Source organism: Diceros bicornis, chromosome 14, assembly GCF_020826845.1.
Source record: "Diceros bicornis minor isolate mBicDic1 chromosome 14, mDicBic1.mat.cur, whole genome shotgun sequence".
Classification (NCBI taxonomy): Eukaryota; Metazoa; Chordata; class Mammalia; order Perissodactyla; family Rhinocerotidae; genus Diceros; species Diceros bicornis.
Genome location: NC_080753.1, coordinates 40724773 through 40746794, shown reverse-complemented (window position 1 = coordinate 40746794; position 22022 = coordinate 40724773). Strand labels below are relative to the sequence as shown.

Sequence of the window (22022 nt, the reverse complement as noted above, 5' to 3'; positions counted from 1 at the left end):
AGATTGAACAGGTTTCATGCTTTTACTCTCAAATGCTGTTGAAGCCACTTCCACTGCTCCTGATCTAAAGGTCTTTGGCTTCTATACTGCAGCCCCAATAAGATAAATTTTTCAGGCAAAGAGGTAGCACATTTTTGAATCTCCTTATTCTCATATCTCTTTATCTTTTTTCATCCCTACCCAGAGGAGGATTTACCTGAAGCTTAAGTCTATTACAAAAACCTAAAAGTTCTGTATTCAAAACTGTGTATTCTTTTTTTCTAAAACAGGGCCCTCAAAGTTGTATAAGTTTCAAGGCAAACCAGAATTGGGCCTGCCGTAGCTCCCATCCCTCCCTTGGTGGAAGGCCTATGCAATTCTATCATTCCAGAGGCTGTCTGCTTCTCCTGCTGTGAAGGTGGGCTGTGGCAGGTGACCCATCATTGCACTCTAGATATTTTTTGCAAACAGTATCTTTCCTGTTTTTTCCTACTCTCATTTTTTCTGCTCTGGAGATTTCTTGTCCACTCTAGATTGCCCTTGCCTCAAAAAGTCCTAATGAAATTAGTGATTTGGGTGTGTGGTTTGCAAGAGAAGACTAATAATGTGCTTTGGTCTAGTCTATTTAGACAAAACTAATTTAGAAGACTGATCAAATCCACATTTAGCCTTTTTTTTTTCCCATACTACACTGGGTTTTAGAGCCAGAACCTCCATAATAGTAATGTAATGATACATTTACCTCTCATCTAATAACACCTCAATTTTACTATAGAATACTATATATATAATATATATAATCAATATCCCTATTTACTAATGACAGCATTAGCTAACAAGAATTTTGTTTTCTGATATCTGTGAAAAATTATTTTCTAAATAAATGGTTAGAGAAATAGGCAAGATTACATGGGAAGAATGTTAACAAAAATAGAAAAACTTCTGACCCTAGTACAATCAGTGAGAATACAAATTTCATATTCTTGGTTTTTTTAATCAGGCTATTTCAATAATCTTGTAGAGTTTTATGCTGTTCTCCCATATTATTTATTTAAATTTTAAAAGGTCTACAATTAAAATAAAATGCACATATTAAAATGTGAACTTATCACTCATATCTTGTTCCCCAGAGGCAACCAGTTTTTCATAATTTATTATTTCACCTGCTGGTCACAGTCATAATAATATGTTTTTTACTCTATTTTATGATTGACCACACCTGACATGGAAGTTAGAAATTCATGTCTTTTAAACAGATTTTCATCTCCTTTCCCATTTTCTTCAAACATTTTGATAATCACGGTATTTTTGATATCTGTTTCTTCTATTATTTCTCTAAATTTATGCAACATCCTTAACACTCCATTGCCCTTTTTACTGGATTTATAAGAAAGAAATATGAGTACCCATCTCTCTCACTGTGTTACTTCACCATCCCTCTATAACCAAGTATTGTCTATGTTGATAACATTTTTTAAAATTTCTTTTTGGAAGATCATATCATGATTGTCTATCAATTTAAATACTGCTAATGCCAATACCATTTTGTAATTTTAAGACCATGGAAATATTACAATCCCAAATCACTCTGTTTTTGTAGAGATAAACCTGATTCCTCTACAGGCCTTGACCTTGAAGGGATAGCTGAATTGTGAACACTGGAAGAGCCTGTGAATTACAGACTTATATTTGGGTGTTTTAAGTGGAGAGCTAACTCTTAGGGACTCACTGAATGTGAAAATAAGAGGTTTATGTAGGGGGACCAACACTCCAGGATAAACCTTCATGTTCTCAGTCAAACTGATTGCTGTCCCTAGAGAGCAGTACTCTGTTTTGTTTCTTCTGCTTCCAGGTATGCACCTTGCTGCCAATTGCTCTGTATGAGGAGTGAGGGTCAGAGAGAATGGTGGTGGGCTTATAAGAACAGCATTATTTTAGCACATCTTCAGTTAATGTTTTTTGCATGGGCCCTTTGTGTAATTCACGACTACACCAATCTCTGGTTTGTTTTATTCATCAGATATCTGTGTGTTTTGATCTTTCCACATATCCCTCGTAATACTTAGTTTGCTGATCATCTCTTCCCCCATAGTCATTGTCCTTGTTAATTGCTACATATACTCCTCAGCATTCTTGAGCCTGAAACCCTCCCATAACTTTCTAAACATACCTTTACCATAGCACTTGTCAAACTGTACTGTAATAATTATTATATATGTATATATGTTATGCATAGGTATATGAACATATATGCTCTCACCTTCATGAGACATAACTACTTTGTTGCCAGTGTTCTTATCTATTTCTTTATTCTGTCTTTTCAAAATATTTATGACTACAGTCTTCTTTAATTCTTTAGCTGTACATTTCAGTAATCATATATCACAACTTTATATTCTTTACTCCTTTTTATTATTCCCAAAGACTCAGTCACCTGGTCATACAAATTTGCTCTTAAAACTAACTCTCTCATTCATACAAGCACATCTTCTTATTTCCATAAAAACAACCTAATCCTCATATACTGATAATTATTATACCAGATAATTAATCTTGATTTCTGACAGTTCTCAAATCCACTTCATCCTTACACATACATTAGTGACCATTATTGTGCTTCACAAACTCCAGAAACTTCAATTCAATGTTCAAAGTGTTCAAGGATGTACTCTACTTACTAAACAAGGTTTAATTTTCCATGGGCAACTTGCACCTCACTCAAGCCAGCATATTTACTGTCCATGGAATATGTTAAGTAACATTTTGAAAACATTGAAATAACGGAAAAAAAGGCATGTCTTTTTAATATCATACAAGGGCATTGCTTAACAGACTCTCCCAAGGATTATTTAGTTCAGGGAATGTACCTGTGTTTGCGTGAGTATGTGTGTGTGTGTCTGTGTCTGTGTCTCTATCTCTGGGAATAAGTAGTGTTTCTTCATCCCTTACAATTATATTAAGAATTTGTGATCAAAAACTTATCTTTTAAGTTTGCTAGAGAGTTTAAAGAAAAAACTGATTAAAAAATCTCACTCCTATCCCACCTGCAAAACTATATCCTACAGAATATTTGTACCCAATAAGATTATGGTCAAATAATTTTCAAAAACACCATAGACTGTCTTTAGTTACATAAATAATAATAAAAAGTGCTCATATACAGTAATACACTCAAAATCTTAAATTGTGTTTGTTCAGTATTTTGTAAAATATTGTAAATTCTTTCTTACAAAAGAAAACTTACGTTCAAATTCTCACAAAATTCTTCAATGTTATATAATCCTGAATTAAGGGCCCTAGTGTCATTGGTCATTACAAACACTGAATCATAAAACACTGTAGAGCTATACCTAATTACTTAATTAGAGTACAAGATTATACTGAGTTTTATCCCTACTTACAAGAAGGAAGAATATTCCAAATATATATTAAATATATATATGTAAAAGGAAAATGGGAGAAAGGAGAAAAACTTGTGCTGAGAAAGATGGCTGAATTAATATAAATTTTGAGGAAAAGTAGAGACTTGAGAGCAAAAATAAATAGAAGAGAGACCGTATGGAGAGGACAGATAAGAATTTGGACATGGTCAGGGCATATCAAGCATGAAAATGTCAATTCATGTGTGGATGTCATAGTGCCTCCTAACTTGCATTCTCCCTCAGGTATAAACTCAGCAACACTGTCCTCTGGTGGTACACAATAAAAAGCCTGAATCAGGTCAGGTGGATTACTGTGGCACACAAAAATGTCTCCTAAGATGGTTAGAAAGTACTCATTTAGTCCAGTGGTTCTCACAGTGTGATCCTCCAACCAGGCAACATCAACACCTGGAAACTTGTTGGAAATGTGAATTCCCAGGCACCACCCCAGACCTGCTGAATCAGAAACTGTGAAGGTCAGGCCCAGAAATATGTTTTCACAAGCTTCCAGGTGATTTGGATGCTGGCTAATGTCTGAGAACCACTGATGTAGTCCATTTTCCTGCCTTCAAAGAGGACTTTCTCACGGTATCCCATAAGAGAAAAGCTAGTACCTTTTGGAAAGACACACTGCTACTTTTAAAAATTTCCACTGCCTTCCCTGGTAACCTCATTCAATTTCCAAGTAAATCTTTTACTTATTATTGTCTAGATACAATAATCTATATTCCCTGATTATGTTTTTTAGTGTCACTGAGTCATGTCACTCTTCTCAAAAGCCTCCCACGGGTTCCAAACTGTCAGAAAAGCAAATGGAAACTACTAATTTTGAGGTTCAGGATACTGCCCAAGAGGTTTCACTACCCATTTCAAGCAGTATCTCCTCATCGTTTTTCAACACAAACCCTGACAATCCTACTCCTTCATCCCAAACACTCCACCATCTTTTGTGATGGGATGTCTTGGCTCAGGTTACTTCCCTCCTGAAGAATATACTGTGTTCTTCAAGCCACCCCAATATTTTCAGTTCATTCCTTTCTTTAAGCTCTAGAACAAGTTCATCATCCTCATGAGCTCTGTTCATTTTAATAGATAATATTCTCCCCATTCACTAAACTCAGTCATGTGGCCTCTTCTACTGCTCTTCGCAAAAAGTGGTGCAGAGTGTTGAACAGGGACACGGAGTTTGAGATCAAACATGTCTGGGTTTCAATCACCACTCCACTGCAAACAGTGGTATCATTGGGCCTCCTCTTTTATTTTTAACTTCTATAGTGAGACTAATATGTATCTCTCAGGATTGTCGTAAAAATTACAAAAGATAACTTTTACAAATCACTCAGTGTAAAGCTTAATCCAAAATATGAACTGAGAAAATAAGAGCTTCAATCATCTTCATCATCATTATCACAATTTTTACATTTAATCCTATTGTATTAGTTTGTTAGGCTGCCATTAAAAGGTACCACAAACTGGGTGGACTAAATAACAGAAACTTATTGTCTCACAGTTCTGGAGGCTAGAAAACTCAGATCAAGGTGTCAGCAGGGTTGGTTCCGTCCGAGGGCTGAGAGAAAGAACGAATTCCATGCCTCTCACCTAGCTTCTGGTGGGTTACTGGCAATCGTGGTATTCCTTGGGTTGTAAAAACATAACCCTGATCTCTTCCTTCATCTTCACATGGCATTCTCCCTGTGTTCGTGTCTGTCTCCAAATTTCCTCTTTTTATATGGTCACTAGTCGTTTGGATTAGGGCCCACTTTAATGACCTCATTTTAAGTTGACTACCTCTTTAAAGACCAGATCTCCAAATAAGGTCACATTTTGAGTACTTGGGGGTTAGGATTTCAACATATAAGTTTTGGCGGGACACAATTCAATCCATAACACATATATTGATTTCTGTCTTTACTTACCACCTATTATTTTGTGCAACGACTTATTCTCTCAACGAGTATAGTCCCCTGAGTGGTAAAGTATATGGCTTACATTTTTAAAGCACTATTTTAAGCCAACAAAAGTATGCTTTACACAAAGTTGAACACATGCTTCCCAGGAAAAAAAAGTCTTCAACTAATGGATGAGATCCACAAAGAGATTCTCTTAATGATTTTTAAAGTACTATACGTTAGAGAACAATCAAATCATAATATTGCCTTATATTCACATAGTATCCTTTTAAAAACCCCAAGACCTCAACAAGATTAACATTACTCAAGTTTTAAATATGGATGAACTAATCCATACCAAGTTAAGATGAAAATATATCTATTGTTTTGGAAGTATCTAAAATAGTATAGGTTTTCACCTATTTTTGCCTCATTGAAACCAAGAAAGTCCTAGAAATTTTGTAATCTAAACTTCTTTTTCCAATTTTACCTGCTGGTGTTTCCCAAGAAGATACAATAATACTGACTGAGTAAATAAAAGAGTTTAAATTCCTAAGGTTTTGTTCTAGTTAAATTTCTTAGTCCACAGGGATTCAGTCTCTTGCCTTTAATTATAGTGGTGAAGTTATCATCTAATTTTTTCCTTGGTCACCAAGGTAATTATTCCTGTTTCCAGCATAAGCTTTATTTATCATACCAGATAGTAGAGAATGATCTGTTTCTTTCATCATTAAAATATAAACTACTTGAAATATACACCTGTCTAATGTCTGGCTTTTAAATTCTTAACAATTTCTCATGCTTCCTATCCCAACTGTTCTCAAACTTCGATACACATTAGAATCTCTTAAAGAGATGAAAAAATGTTTTTCAGGACCAGACCCTTCTGAGACCCATTGAATTGGAATCTCTTGGGAAGAGACCAGGCATTGCTATTTTTAAAAGCTTCCCAGTTGATTCTTTTGTGTAGTCTCTATTCTTTCCAAAGTTAAGAATGCCATCTTAGTCCTTGGATTCTGTTATTCTCTGTTCCACGGCAAAACTTGTTCAATAAGCTATTTTTGTCCTTTATATGTTCCACTCAGTTGACACTTTTAGATTAAGCCACTAATAAGCCCAAAACATGCTCATTATTCATTAAACAGTTTCCATATAAGGCATAGACTTGCTACCAGAGACACTTTACCATGGCTGAGAAAAGAAGCAGAATTATATGCTACCTCATCAACGTTGAACCTGAGATGATTACTGAAATAATGAGGGATTTTTCTTTTTGTAATTTTTTTTTTTTTTACCATTTCTGGGGGAATATTTCCAATGTTCAAGGTTGGTCACACACTGTCTTAAAATAGAGATCACCAGTCATTATTAGTCTCTTTTTTCTTATGACATCAGTGTTTCAAATATCAGGCCTTCACTCAATAGTCATTGTGTTCTGAGTTCTCTCTCTGAGTGACTTCCCCTCCAAAATCCTACCTACCCTAGTTAGGAGTCTTTAAAAGCTCATATTCAAATGCCTGATACTTATCATCAATTGGACAGTTTTGAGAGATGATGTGTTAGTTCCTCTGATCACTGGGAAATGTGGAGTCTTATCATGTCCATGAGAAGGACCCATGGATTACAAGTCCCAGTAAGTGCTCAGAAGTCCCAGTAGCTCTATGAGTCAAAAGAGCTGGAGGGCTACTCCTTATAAGTGGGAAATGAGGGATAGGTGGAGTGTTACCAAAATTGTGCTTACCTTGTTTCATCTCAGTCTCAGAGTAGATAAAGGTATTATATCACCAGTTTATTGGGTTAGCAGAGAAAAGATGGAACTTTCTCTCGCAGAATAACATCAATAGGAGGCTCCATATTTTTTACACAAAATGTCTGCAATTCAATCAAAATAAATAGGCATGGAAAGAGACAGGATCAAATAATTGAATACAAAGAGATGATGAAAGGAAAATGGGAATAGACTTTCTGGTAATCCAGTAGAATAGAATTAGGAGTCAAGGACATTAATCAAATTATTTTAAACATGTTGAAGAAAAAAGAGACAGAACAGAAAAATTAGATGAAAGTGTGTAGCATTTCACCACTGACATGGAATTCATAATAAAAAAATCAAACAACACTCTAAGAATGGAAAATATAATGACCAATCTTAATATCTCAATAAATGGATTTGATAGCACAAGAGATGATTAGTGTACTGAAAATAAGGTTGATAGTAACTATTCAAATTGTAGTTCAGAGAAAAAAAACAATGAAATAAAAGAGCGTTAGAAACCTATAGGGCATAGTTAAAATTTCCAATATACATGTAACTGCAATACCAGAAGGAGAGGAGACTGAATAGAAAAAAATAAATATTTGAAGAGATAATAGTAGAGAATTTTCCAAAACTGATGAAAGATACAAATCCACAAGTTGAAGATGTCTGTAAAGCTCATGCTAGAGTAAAGACAGAACTTAGGAACAGCATAGTCAAACTACTAAAAAAACACAAATGCAATAAGAAAATCAGCCGGAGATAGCATATATTGCTTTCAAAAGAGCAACCTTATTTGAGACCTGATCGTAAACAGAAAGGATGGAAGCCAGAAGAAAATATAATAATATCTTAGAAAGTCTCAGTATAAACAACTGCTAAGCTAGAATTTTATACACAGTGAAAATATCTAATAATGAAAACTCCCTGATTAATGACAAAGATGACAATTACATGCAATGAGGAAAGCTTGGTGTTCAAAAAATCATGCTGATACAAGTATATATTTATATGGAAAATAATAAACAAATATTAACTTACTAACTCACAGTACACAAAAAGAAATTACATAAGGATTGAAGATATAAATGTGAAAGATAAAGAAATAAATTTTTAAGAAGAAAACATAGGATAAAAGCCTCAGGATTTAGAGTAGGTAACTATTTCTTAAGCACAGCTGTTTGGGTATTATATGAATAATATAATTGATAGACATGACATACTTATATATTTAGAAAATATTGACAAGCAATAACAAGAGTAGTATTCTTTTAAAGAGTACCTTGACTGAACAACCAATTGGTCAAAGAAGAAATCAAAAGAGAATTTAAAAATATCTTCAGACAAATAAAAATGGAAATACAACAGACCAAAACTTATAGGGTGCAGTGAACAGAGTTCTAAGAGGGAACGTCATAGTGAAACAAAAACATCTCAAGCAATCAACCTAACTTTACAGTTCAAGGAACTAGAAGAAAAAAGAAAAAAATGAAGAGTGGAGATAAATGAAATAGAGATAAAAAGACAATAGAAAAGATCAATGAAACTACAAGATAGTTTTGTGAAAAAATAAACAAAATAGACACATTTTTAGCCAGACTCATCAAGAAAAGAAGAGACAGAGCACAAGCAAATAAAATCAGAAATGAAAGTGAAGGCTTTACAATAGATACCACAGAAATACAAAGGATCATAAGAGACAACTATGAAAAATTATAGATTCAACAAACTGAACAACCTAGAAGAAATGGATGAATTCATAAAAACATAAAACTTACCAAGACTGAATCATGAAGAAGTTGAAAATCTGAACAGACCAATTACCAGTAAGGAGATTAAATCAGTGATCAAAAACTTTCAAACAAACAAAAGTCCAGGACCAGATGGTTTCACTGCTGGATTTTATCAAACGTTCAAAGAAGAATTACTACCAATCCTTCTTAGACTTTTCCAAAAATTGAGGAGGAGAGAACACTTCCAAACTCATTTTACAAGGCCAGCATTACACTAATACCCAAACCAGACAAACACAGTACAGGAAAATAAAATTACAAGCCAATATTCCTGATGAATATAGATACAAAAATCCTCAACAAAATATTAGTGAATAGAATTCAATGATACATTAAAAGAATCATACATCATGATCTAGTGAGATTTATTCCAGGAATGCAAGGAAGGTTCAATATCTGCAATCAGTCAATATGATATAGCACGTTACCAAAATGAAGAACAAAAATCATGTGACTATATTGTCACAAATGGCTGGATTTCATCGTTTCTTATGGCTGAGTGGTATTCCATTGTGTATATATACCACATCTTCTTTATCCGTTCGTCCCTTGATGGGCACTTAGGTTGCTTCCAAGTCTTGGCTATTGTGAATAACGCTGCAACAAACACAGGGGTGCATGTACCTTTACAAATTGGTGTTTTCAAGTTCTTTGGAAAAATACCCAACAGTGGAATAGCTGGATCATATGGTAGTTCTATCCTTGATTTTTTGAGGAATCTCCATACTGTTTTCCATTAAAGTAGTAGATAATAACAACAATAAACAAACACATAGGGACAGAGATTGGATTGGTGGTTACCAGAGGGGAAGGGGGGAGGGAGGAGGGTGAAAGGGATAATTCGGTACATGTGTGTGGTGATGGGTTGTAATTAGTCTTTTGGTGGTGAACATGATGTAATCTATGCAGAAATAGAAGTATAATGATGTACACCTGAAATTTTTACAATGTTATAAACCAATGTTACTGCAATAAACAAAAAATTTAAAAAAAAAATCATGTGATTATATAAACAGATGTAAAAAAAGATTTGACAAAATTCAACATTGTTTTATGATAAAAACTCTCAACAAACTGGTATCATCAACTTTGATGATATATTTGACATGTTTGATGATATCTTTGAGATAACATACTACAACAAAATAAAGGCTGTGTATGACAAGCCCACAGCTAACGTCATACTCAATGGTGAAGAGATGAAAGCTTTTCCTCTAAGATCAGGAACAAGACAAAGATGTCCATTCTCGCCACTTTTATTCAACATGGTACTGGATGTACTAGGCAGAGCAATTAAGCAAAAACAAAGAAATAAAAGCCATCCAAATTGGAACAGGAGAAGTAACACTGTCTCTGTTTTTAAATTACATGATATTGTATATAAAAAACCCTAAAGACTCCTCAAAAACCTGTTAGAATATGTAAATGATTTTAGTAAAGTTGCAGAACACAAAATTAATGTACAAAAATCATTTGCATTTCTATACAGTAACAATGAACTACCAGAAATAGAAATTAAGAAAACAATATCATTTACAATTACATTAAAAAAGAATAGCATACTTAGGAATAAATTTAACCAAGGAAGTGAAAGATCACACTAAAAACTATAAGACATTGAAGAACAAAATTGAAGAAGACGCAAATAAATGGAAAGATATTTTGTGCTCATGGATTGGAAGAATTAACATTGTTAAAATGTTCATACTACCCAAAGTGATCTACAAATTCAATGCAATCCCTATTAAAATTCTCATGGTGATTTTCACAGAAATAGAACAAACAATCTTGAAATTTGTATGGAACCACAAAAGACCCTGAATAGGCAAAGCAATCTGGAGAAAAAAGAACAAAGCTGGAATCATCACATTTCCTGATTTCAAACTATATTACAAAAATATAGTAATCAAAACAGTATGATATTGGCATAAAAATAGATACATAGATTGACGGAACAGAATAGAGAGCCCCCAAATAAACCCATGTATATATTGTCAACTAATTTATGACAAAGGAGCCAAGAATATACAATGGATACAGGATAGTTTCTTCAATAAATGGTGCTGGGAAAACTGGACAGCCACATGCAAAAGAGTGAAACTGGACCTCTATCTTACACCATACATAAAAATCAACTCAAAATGGATTAGAGACTGGAACATAAGACCTGAAACTATAAAACTCCTAGCAGAAAACTTAGGGAGTAAGCCCTTTGACATCTGTCTTGGCAATGATTTTTTGGATTTGATGCCAAAAGCAAGGGAACAAAAGCAAAAATAAACATGTGGGACTACATCAAACTAAAAAGCTTCTACATAGCAAAGGAAACCATCAACAAAATGAAAAGACTACCAAATGGGAGAAAATATTTGTAAATCATACATCTGATAAGGAAATAATATCCAAAATATATAAAGAACTCATACAACTCAACAGCAAAAACAAAAACAAAAAATCTGATTTAAAAATGTGCAGAGGATCTGAATAGACATTTTTCCAGAGAAGACATACAAATGGTCAATAGGCACATGAAAAGGTGCTCAACATCGCTAATCAGGGAAATGCAAACTGAAACCACAATGAGATATCACCTCACACCTGTTAGAATGGCAATTATGAAAAAGAGAAGAAATAAAAAGTGTTGGTGGGGATGTGGAAAAAAAGGGAACTGTTGTGCACTGTTGGTGGGATTGTAAATTAGTGCAGCCACTATGGAAAACAGTGTGGAGGTTCCTGAAAAAAATTAAAAATAGAGCTACTATATGATCCAGCAATTTCACTTCTGGGTATTTATCTGATGGAAACAAAATCACTATTTCAAAGAGATATCTCCACCCGCATTGCAATACCATTTACAATAACCAAGACATGGAAACAACATAAGTGTCCATAACAGATGAATAGATAAAGAAAATATTATTCAGCCATTAAAAAGAAGGAAATCACGACATTTGCAACAAAATAGATGTACCTTGAGGGCATTAGACTAAGTGAAATAAGCCAGACAAAGAAAGACAAATACTGTATTATATCACTTACATGTTGAATCTAAAAGAAAAAAAAAAACAACAAAAAGCAAACTTATAGATACAGAGAACAAACAATGCTGCCAGATTCAGGGGGTGGGGGTGGGCTGAATGGGTAAAGGTGGTCAAAAATAAGATACATAAGAGCTGAGGATGTAATGTACAACACAGTAACTAAAATAAAATGAGTTCCTTGAAAACAGACTAAAATAGACAATATCTTGAATCATAATGCAGGCCTCATTTCAAAGGACTAGAATCATTCAAAGTTTGTTCTAGATTACAGTGGATTACACTAGAAATTGATAATAAAAGGTAATCAGATAATGTCCACCTACTTGGAAATTATGCAAAATACTTCTAAATAACACATACATTGGGAAGAAATCACAATGGATATATAAATATTTTACTACATAATAATTATAAAGACACACCATATTAAAACTTGTGCATGCATCTAAAGGAAAAGGGAATTTTATAGATGTGAATGAAGTATAGAATATAAGAATGTCTGAAAATACATAATCTAAACTTCCATCTCAAAAAAGTAAGAAAAATGGGCCGGCCTGGTGGTTAAGTTTGCATGCTCCCCTTTGGCGGCCCAGGGTTTGCAGGTTCGGGTCCTGGGCACAGACCTACACACTGCTCATCAAGCCATGCTGTGGCAGTGGCCCATATATAAAATAGAGGAAGATTGGCACAGATGTTAGCTCAGGGACATTCTTCCTCATGCAGAAAGAGAAAGATTGGCTACAGATGTTAGCTTAGGGCCAATCTTCCTCAGCAAAAAAAAAAAAAAAGTGGGAAAAGGTGAGGAAATCAAACCCAAAGAAAGTACAAGGTAGACAAAAAAGGATGAATTGAGAAAACAAACATACAGTAAAAGATAATAGACAAAGTAAAAAAAAATTTGTTCTCTGTAAAGATTTAAAAAAGATACAACTCTTTGCAGTCATGATAGAATAATTGGATAAAGCATAGCCTCACAGTATAAAAAGTAATAAACTGGATAAAATATATGTGGTAGGCTGAATAATGGCTCCTCAAATATGTCCACATCCTAATCCCTGGAACCTGTGAGCACGTTATCGTACACGGTAAGAGGTCTTTGCAGGTGTGATTAAGTTAAGGCTCTTGAGAGTAGCCTAGATTACCCAGGTGGGACCAATGTAATGACAAGGGTTATTATAAGAAGATAGTAGAATGATGAGAGTAAAAGAGAATATGCAAGGATGGAAGCTGAGGTCAGAGAGGAGAGAAGATGCTAGGAAAAGGCAAGGAAACCGATTTCCCCCTTTGGACTTCAGAAGGACTCAGCCCTGCTGACTCCTTGATTTTAGCCCAGTGAACTAATTTTGCATTTCTGACGTCTAGAACTGTAAGATAATAAATTTGAGTTGTTTCAAACCACTATGTTTGTGGTATTTTGTTACAGCAGCAATAAGAAACTAATATAATATACAAAGCAACTGCTTTCAGGCATTCGGTGCCAGACAGCACAACCTCCTTAAATAAGTAATAAAAAAAGTAGAAAAAAAGACAGCAAGTATGTAGAACATTTGAAAAATACTGTCTACGGACTTGACATAACCAACATTTGTAGAACATTACACCCAACAAATGAAGAATATACGTTCTTGCCAAGTGCAAATGAAATAGTCACCAAAACAGACCATATGCTGAGCCATCAAATAAAGGTCAGTAAATTTAAAATGGAAATTTCACAGAAAATTAAATTAAAAATCAACAATAATGTATACCAAGAAAATCCACAAACATTTAGAAACAAAAAAATAACCCATGAGTGAAAGAAGAAATCAATGGGAATGAAAATATTTTGAACTGTACAATAGTGGAAACATAACATAATAAAATTCACAAAATAAAATGCACCTATAGCAATATGTAAAGGAAAATATAGAGCTCTAAATGCTTACATTTTAAAAAAAGGGAAGTTTGAAAATCAGTTATTTCCACATTAATAAAATAGAAAAAAAAGAGTAAATTCAAACCAAAATAGTAGAAGGAAGGAAAGAGTAAAACTGAGTGAAAGTAAGTGAGTGAGTGAGTAAACAGGATATGGAAGTCAGCTTTGGCTAGCAAGAAAAGCTCTGCAGAAATTTACAGTTCAAGGGTTTTGGAATTTTGGGTATCAGCCCTAACGCTTCATCCCAGTTTTCAGGTTCCCATTCTTTTCTGATTAATGTCTAAACTTTGAAATAAGAGAAACTTCAAGGATGTGAATTCAATTTTCATTTAAATTCAGTCAGCCACAGGATCAGATTTTGTGTTCAGTCTTCAAAATCTCAACCTTACAGAACCAAGGAGCAATAGGAGATAAGGGATTCTTTCAGGGCAATAAGAAAATCTTCCTAGTTCCTTCCATGGGCCTTAAGATGGGAATTAAATGTTCTGAGTTCATCATATTCTTTCTCAAAATTCTTTAGCACAGTTTTAAGGAGCCAATCATCCCACAGTCTTTGTACTCTTTATTCCCACTATAATAATCTATTACATCAGGTACTTAGTCACCCAAAGTCTTGCCTTCTATTACGCTTGACTCAAGGTGATTATAGGTGACAATTTAACTGCTATAATGCCATTTAATGGGATGGATTAGTATTTTCTATTTTGCCCCTGGCAGTGGGATAATTACAGCTTCAAAAGAAAAGTACATATACAATTAGGCAAAGTCCAAATTAAATTAATTGACTAACTATTTTCCTTATCTGATTCTCCACAGTTCTGTAGGATTCTACTTCTTTTGTTTCCAGATCAATACAGTATTTCCCAAAGATACCACACTACACCATGGTGACTGGATTCTTCCTCATGAGCTTTTCTGATGTGCAGGAATAACAGATTTTGGATGCAATGCTATTTTTACTGATGTGCCTGGCAACCCTGATTGGGAATCTTCTCCTTGTCCCTGTCACCATCCTAGACCACAAGCTTCACAGTCTCGTGTATATCTTGCTTAGGAATCTCTCCATCTTGGATGTTTGCTACATTTCAGTCACTATCCCCAAAGCATGTGTCAACTCCTTGCTGGACAACATGGCCATTTCAATTGAATGTGTATCTCAGATCCAAGATGTGTATCTCCTGGATGTGTATCTCAGATCTTCCTTCTGCTCTTCTGTGTGTATGTAGAGTTGATGGTCCTCACCATTATGACCCTGTGACTGCTTTGTTGCCATCTGCCAGCCACTCCACTATCCTCTGGTCATGAACCTTCAGGTCTGCTTCCAAATGACATTGACCTCTTTAGTGGTCTTGCCTATGCAAATTTTCAAGCTGCCATCACACTCAGGTTGTCTTTCTGCAAATCCAATGTGACACCTCAGTTCTGTGACTTTCCCTCTCTGCTTAACCTCTCTTGCACTGAGACTTTCAGCAATGAACTAATAATTATTGCTGTTGGTCTTATGATTGGTGGTGGCTGCTTTGCCTTTATCACCATGTCTTACATTGGCATATTTTCTACTGTGCTAAAACTACCAAAGGGAAGAGACTGGGCCAAGGCCTTTTCTACCTGTGTCCCACATATCACCATGGCGTCAGTCTTTCTCACCTCAGGCTCTTATGTGTACCTAAGGCTATCTTCAATCTCTGCAATCATTGAAGACATGATCCTTTCCAAGTTCTATTCCTTGGTTCCTCCACTCTCTAATCCTATCATCTATAGGAAACAAGCAGATAAAGGATGCTGTAAGGAAACTGACGAGGAGAAGGCTTTATTTGGGAAGATTATAAAGAGTATGTCCAGGCTTTTCTAGGTTGTTAAGTCTCAAGAAATTTAAATTTAAGAATTCATTTTCTCAGACATTTTTCTGGGACTGATATTAATGGATATGATTATACGTCAAGAATAAATTAATGCAACAAATCATTTACCTTAGTGTTTTCTACTGAGAACTACAGATGGCTTGAATAAATAAATAAATAAATAAATTCATTAAGCATAAGCATATTGTAAGACAACTATGTTTTTTAATTTGATAGTAGTCCGCTCCAAACTATACATAAACTTTTATGTATATATGTCTGCAACATCATTTAAAAAATGATTAGGTTGTATTAATCATTATATTTTTTATTTTTCCTTCTTCAAGTTGTAGATAATCCTAGAAGGGAAAGTAAACTAATTAGATTTCTCAGATCACATTCTTATGAAAGAAAGAAGTATTCATGGTCTGTTTCTGAATTTGAATGTAATAACAGCTGATGACAGGTAATAAAACCACCATTGAAGAGACAGAGTGTGCTGCCAAAGAGAATCATAAATCAGTGATGGGATGGGGCTAAGTACAATGAGTCAATAATGTCGTATCTTGATTTTCATAATTTAGCAGAAGTCTTTAAATAAGAACTCTTGCCATTGCGAACCATGATGTTATTTGAAGAGGATGTTACTCTGAAATTAATGGCAATGTTAAAATTTCAATTCTTCCCAAATTAATCTAAAATTTAATTCAAACAATAAAAATCCCAGCAGCCTTTTTTTTAGTAGAAATGGATAAGCCAATCTTAAAATTTATATGAAAATGCAAGAGATCTAGAATAATCAAAACAATTTTGAATAAGAACAGAGCTGGAAGATGCACACCACCTGACACACCCAAGACAGTATACTGTCTTGATTACTATAGCTTTATAGCAAGTCTTAAAGTACAGACCTTCTTCCAATTTTATTCTTCTTTTTCAAAACTGATTGAGCTGTTCTAGTTCCTCTGCCCTTCCATATAAATATTAGAATTAGATCCTTCATTTCTACAAAAAATATTGATTGAGATTGCATTAAATCTATAAATCATTTTGGGGAGAACTGACATTTTTACTATATTGAGTCTTTCATGGTGTACCTCTCCATTTATTTAGATTTTCTTTGACTGTCATTAGCATTTTGTAGTTTTCAGCATGCAGTTCTATTAGATTTATACCTAAGCTACTGTAAATGGTACTTCTGTTGTTGTTAAAATTCACTTTCCAATTGTACAATGTCAGATATATGATTGATTTTTGTTTGTTTACCTTATATCTTGTGACCTTGTTAAGAACACATTATTTCTAGGAGTACTTTGTAGATTCTTTGGAATTTTCTACATAGATAAGCACGTCATCTGAAAATAGGAACCATTTTCTTTCTTTCTTTCTAACCTGTATGGTTTTATTTCTTTTTCTTGAGTTATAGCCCTAAGACTTTCAGTACAATGTGAATAGGAGTGATAAGAGTGTAGATCCTTGCTTTGTTCCTAAGCTTAGGCAGAAAGTATTCAGAATTCACCATTAAATATAATGTCAGCTCTGGCTTTTTAAAAATATTTTTTAGGGCTATTTCCCTTCTATTCTTAGTTTGCTGAGGGTTTTATCTTGAATGGTTAAGATTACATTTTTTTCTTTAGACTAATAATATGGTGAAATATGTAGAATGATTTACAAATATTGAACCACCTTTTCATTCTCTGGATAATCTGCACTTGTTTGTGGTACGTATTATTCTTTTTATATATTACTGGATTCAATTTGCTGATATTTTGTAGAGGACTTTTGTGTCTACATTCATGAAAATATTGTTTTATAGTTTTCTTATCTTGTACTGTCTTTTTCAGGCTTTGGTATCAGGGTTATTCTGGCCTTGTAAAATGAGTTAGGAATTGTTCCCTGTTTTCCTATGTTCTAGAGGAGATTGTGTAGAATTGGTATTCCTATTTAAATGTTTGGTAGAACTCACCAATGAATCTATTTGGATCAAGAGATTTCTCTTTCAACAAGTTTTTAACTATTTATACAATTTATTTAATAGTTATAGGCCTATTCAAGCTATTATTTCATCTTGGGTGAGTTTGGATAGATTTTTAAAGAATTGATCCATTTCATCTAACTTGTCAAATTTATACACATAGAATTGTTCATAGTATTGCCTTATTGTTTTAGAATCTGTAGAGTCTAGAGTTACTTTCACTCTTTCATGTATGATATTGGTCATTTGTGTCTTTTCTGTTTCTCTGTCATTCTTGTTATAGTTATCAATTTTACTGATCTTTTCAACAAATCAGCATTGAGTTTCATTGATTCTCTGTGTTTTCTGTTTTCATTTTCATTGATTTTTGCTCTTATCTTTACTATTTACTTCCTACTGCTTGATTTGGATTTATTTTGCTCTTCTTTTTCCAGTTTTTATAACAGGTGGAAACAGATTATTTATTTCTAATATAATCCAAACTTATTTTTTAATATCCTTGTTTTCTAATGTAAGCATTTAATGCTATAAAAGAATTCCCTCTAAGCGCTACTTTAGCTGCATCCTAAAAATTTTAATAGGTTGTATTTTCTGTTGCAGTCAGTTAAAAATATTTTCTAATTGCTCCAGGACTTCTTCTTTGGCCAACTGAACATTTAGAAGTGTGTTTTAATTTCCAAGTATTTGGAGATTTTCCATTTATCATTCTATTATTGGTTGCTAATTTAATTCTATTATAGTCAGAGAACACACTATATGATTTCAATTATTTCAAATTTGTTAAAGTTTGCTTTATGACCCAGGATATGGTCTGTCTTCATCTATGTGCACTTGAAAAGAATGTCTATTAATGCTGTTGTTGGGTGAAATGGTCTATAAATGTCAATTAGACACAGTTGACTGATGGTCTTGTTCTGTTCTTCTACGTCAATCCTTATTTTCTATCAGTCAATTCTATCTAATGCTGAAAAACGAAACATAATTGTGGATTTTTCTATATTTCCTTTTAGTTCTGTCATTTTTTGCTTAATTGACATGTTTAGATCATTTTCATTTAATGTAATTGTTGATATGTTTGAATTTTATTTGTTTCTGTTTTCTCTGTTTTTCATTCCTCTCTTTACTTTTTACTAGCTTCTTTTAAGTTATTTGAACAATTTGTAGTATTTCATTTCCCTTTTTATAAGTTTTTAAGTGGCTACTCTAGGGATTATAAATTACAGACAACTTTTCAAAGCATACTTAGGATAGATATTTTATTGCTTCAATTGGAATGTAGGAACTTTACCACCATATGAGTCCACTTATCCTCTTTTTATTGTCCTATATTTGTCTTACATATTATATCTACATACATTGAAAAACCATCATAGAATGTTATACTTTTTGCTTTCAACTGCCAAACATATTTTAAAGAACTCATGAGGATAATCATCTAGTGTATTTATCAAGATATTTACTAATTCCATTGTTCTTCTTTTATATCTGAAATATCATGCATTCAGAAAATGGGGTAACAACTATAGAGTGATCAGGGAGTGTTTGCAGAAACATTGGACCAAAACATTTATTATTTGATTCCCATAAGCCCCTATTCTGACTGATAACCACAGTGAATGTCTGTGACTCACAAAGATGGTGTCAATCTTAAAGCCAAAATCAACTAACCCCCCAAATATGTGGGTTTTTTCCCCAGGAACTGTGGAAAATGGCTACATTAAGAAGAGTACAACACACAATGTGAGTTTTTCCTCAAGTGTATTTTGTCTATCCATCATTTAATGGATTCTGGGTTTACAAACTGGATCAAGTCACGAAACTGGGTAACGGGATGTAACTCTCCATTTTGATGACTGAAGACAAGCTTTCTATTTATTCTTAATGAGTCTCAATGATCAATTTGCTACTCTCAAAGATCCCTGTAACTAAAACATTTCTGATTACAGAACTAGCCATGAAGATTATAGTAATAACCACATCCACTTTGTCTCTGATGGTTAAAAGCCACCTCTCAGTTTTTGCCACTCTAGGATACGATTACCTCCATTAAAATCTATTTAACTTTTACATATAACACAGTTTACTCTCAGCCCTTATCCATGCAGGTAGCAAATAAAATGCTTTTTGATAATGGCTGTACTTCCCTTACTACAGATTTTGCAATGCCCTGATAATGACAATATCCCCTGGGCTCTCTTTGGAGACATAATTTGGAAGGACAAGTGAGTCAGACATGATTAATCTACCTCAAAATTCCTATATACAATGTTGGATACTTTCTCACTTCATAGCAAGGAATTTTTGGCATCTAAACTTCATTTACTGTAGGATGTTATTGAGAACAAATTTCAGTCAACCAACTGAGCAAACAATTCAAGTTTGTGCCTTGAGTCTAGAATCTCTGAAAAGTGCATCTATATCAATAACATATCAAGCTGAAGTTTTGCCAATTTTTCCATAACCTAGCATCCTTAGAATCCATTTACACATATTCTTCAGATTTTTGCCATTATAGTTTAGCAAAATTTTGCAATTCCTTTTGTTTATAAGCTATCTTCTCTGGGACTAGATATTTTACTTCTCCTTCTGGGACATGCTGAGAACTGCCTATAATTATATGTCTGGAGTCAGTGAGGTATAGTGGTGATGGTTTTTGAGAGGATGTAGTTTCCAATTGTAAACTAACTGGCTTATGAGAGGTCATTACAAGTTTTCCAAGTAAGGCAAACCACACTATTCACCCAGGAGATGAGCTGTCTATCTATATTCGGCTGTCAAGAAAGAGTCTGTTCAAAAAGTAGATTCCAAGCCACTGCACAGGTGCTGAATGAACATGGCTATGGTGATATATGCCAAGTGTCAAATATTAATAATTTTTGAGGTTAAAGGAAGTATCAAGAACTTTTGACTGACGAGGTCCCCTAAAGCTTCACAGCAGAAATGCGATTTAAGGTAAGTATAAAGATAGGTATGGATTTTAAGGAAATTTTTGACCAAAATGTCAAGATGAGAATACCTAGGACCTAACATATGTTTGCCAGTTGGAGGTTGGAAGACAGTTTCCTTAAGAGAGAGTTTGAGATAGGTTCAGATAGTACCTGTGTAGGCAGTGAAGAACCATTAAAAATGTTTTAGTCCAAATGTTGCTCTCACCAAGGTTACCAGTGGCCTCTTTGTTGTCAATACAATGAATAAATTATAATAAAATAATAAATAATTTCCATCCCTTATCTTACCAAAAAAGATATAAAGACCCTGTGCCATTTGGTGATTCAGAGTATTAACTTTCCTCTGAATATACCCAAAAGTCTCCAATTGAAAAGGCAATTTTTAGATTCCTATTCTGTCAACCAATATCTTAAATTTGAATAATAGCACTTTGTGTATGTGAGACTTCAAATTATATAACAATTAATCAATCAGCAAGATTAAACTGTGTCTGAATTTTACCTGTATTAGCCATGTAGCTACACAAGAGAGTTTACCTATAGTCCTTGTTTTTCCCATTCTCATTATAGTGTTCTATTGCAGCAGCCATTTTGTTTACCATTACAGATGGCCATACATAATTTTTGTTTACTTGTCTAATGCATTTTTTTTGGGGGGGGAGATCAGCCCTGAGCTAACATCCAATGCCAATCCTCCTCTTTTTTGCTGAGGAAGATTTGCCCTGGGCTAACATCCATGCCCATTTTCCTCCACTTTATATGGGATATCACCACAGCATGGCTTGACAAGCGGTGCGTCAGTCCGCATGTGGGATCCGAACATGCGAACCCTGGGCTGCCGAAGCAGAGCACGCGAACTTAACCACTGCGCCACAGGGCTGGCCCTGTCTAATGCATTTTAATAGCAAACATAAAAACACCAGAGAAAACTGACAATGTAAAAACATGTACTTGCATGAAGAACACTTCGGTTAGAAAAGTGCAGTAAATGGATAGAATCTACTGTATGATGAAATGCTACAAAGACAATTTAGTTGTCAGTGAGACATTTATTTAGGTTAAAAATATCCAAATACTTTCATTGATCCCCCAAATTTAACGGTTATTTAGAGTTGAATTATCAGAACTTGTCCACTAAAATACTTTGACTTACATTAATGTTTTATGTCTCTGTGTTTGTATTTTAAAATCACACACAAATGGATACAGAAAGTAATTTTCCAAAAGCTAACTCTGGCCCCTAATTTCCCATTTGCAGTCATACACTTAGATGATGTTTGACTCTTCGGAGAAAATAATGTAATGTTTAGAAGTACCAGTAACAGAAAAAATAGGGTTTTTTGGTGTTTGTTTGTTTGTTTAGTATGGAATGTTCCCAAGCAAAGTGGATCTTAGTCATGTTTTACACGTATGCACATGCTGGCTGGATCTGCTTCAGCACTACTGTCACGTGTTTGATATGG

The 22022-nt window shown here is 34.1% G+C and overlaps 1 pseudogene; it reads left to right on the top strand.

Moving 5' to 3' along the window:
* Window positions 1–13100: 13100 nt before the first annotated feature.
* LOC131413351 (olfactory receptor 14C36-like) lies at window positions 13101–15624 on the top strand (annotated as a pseudogene).
* Window positions 15625–22022: the final 6398 nt, after the last annotated feature.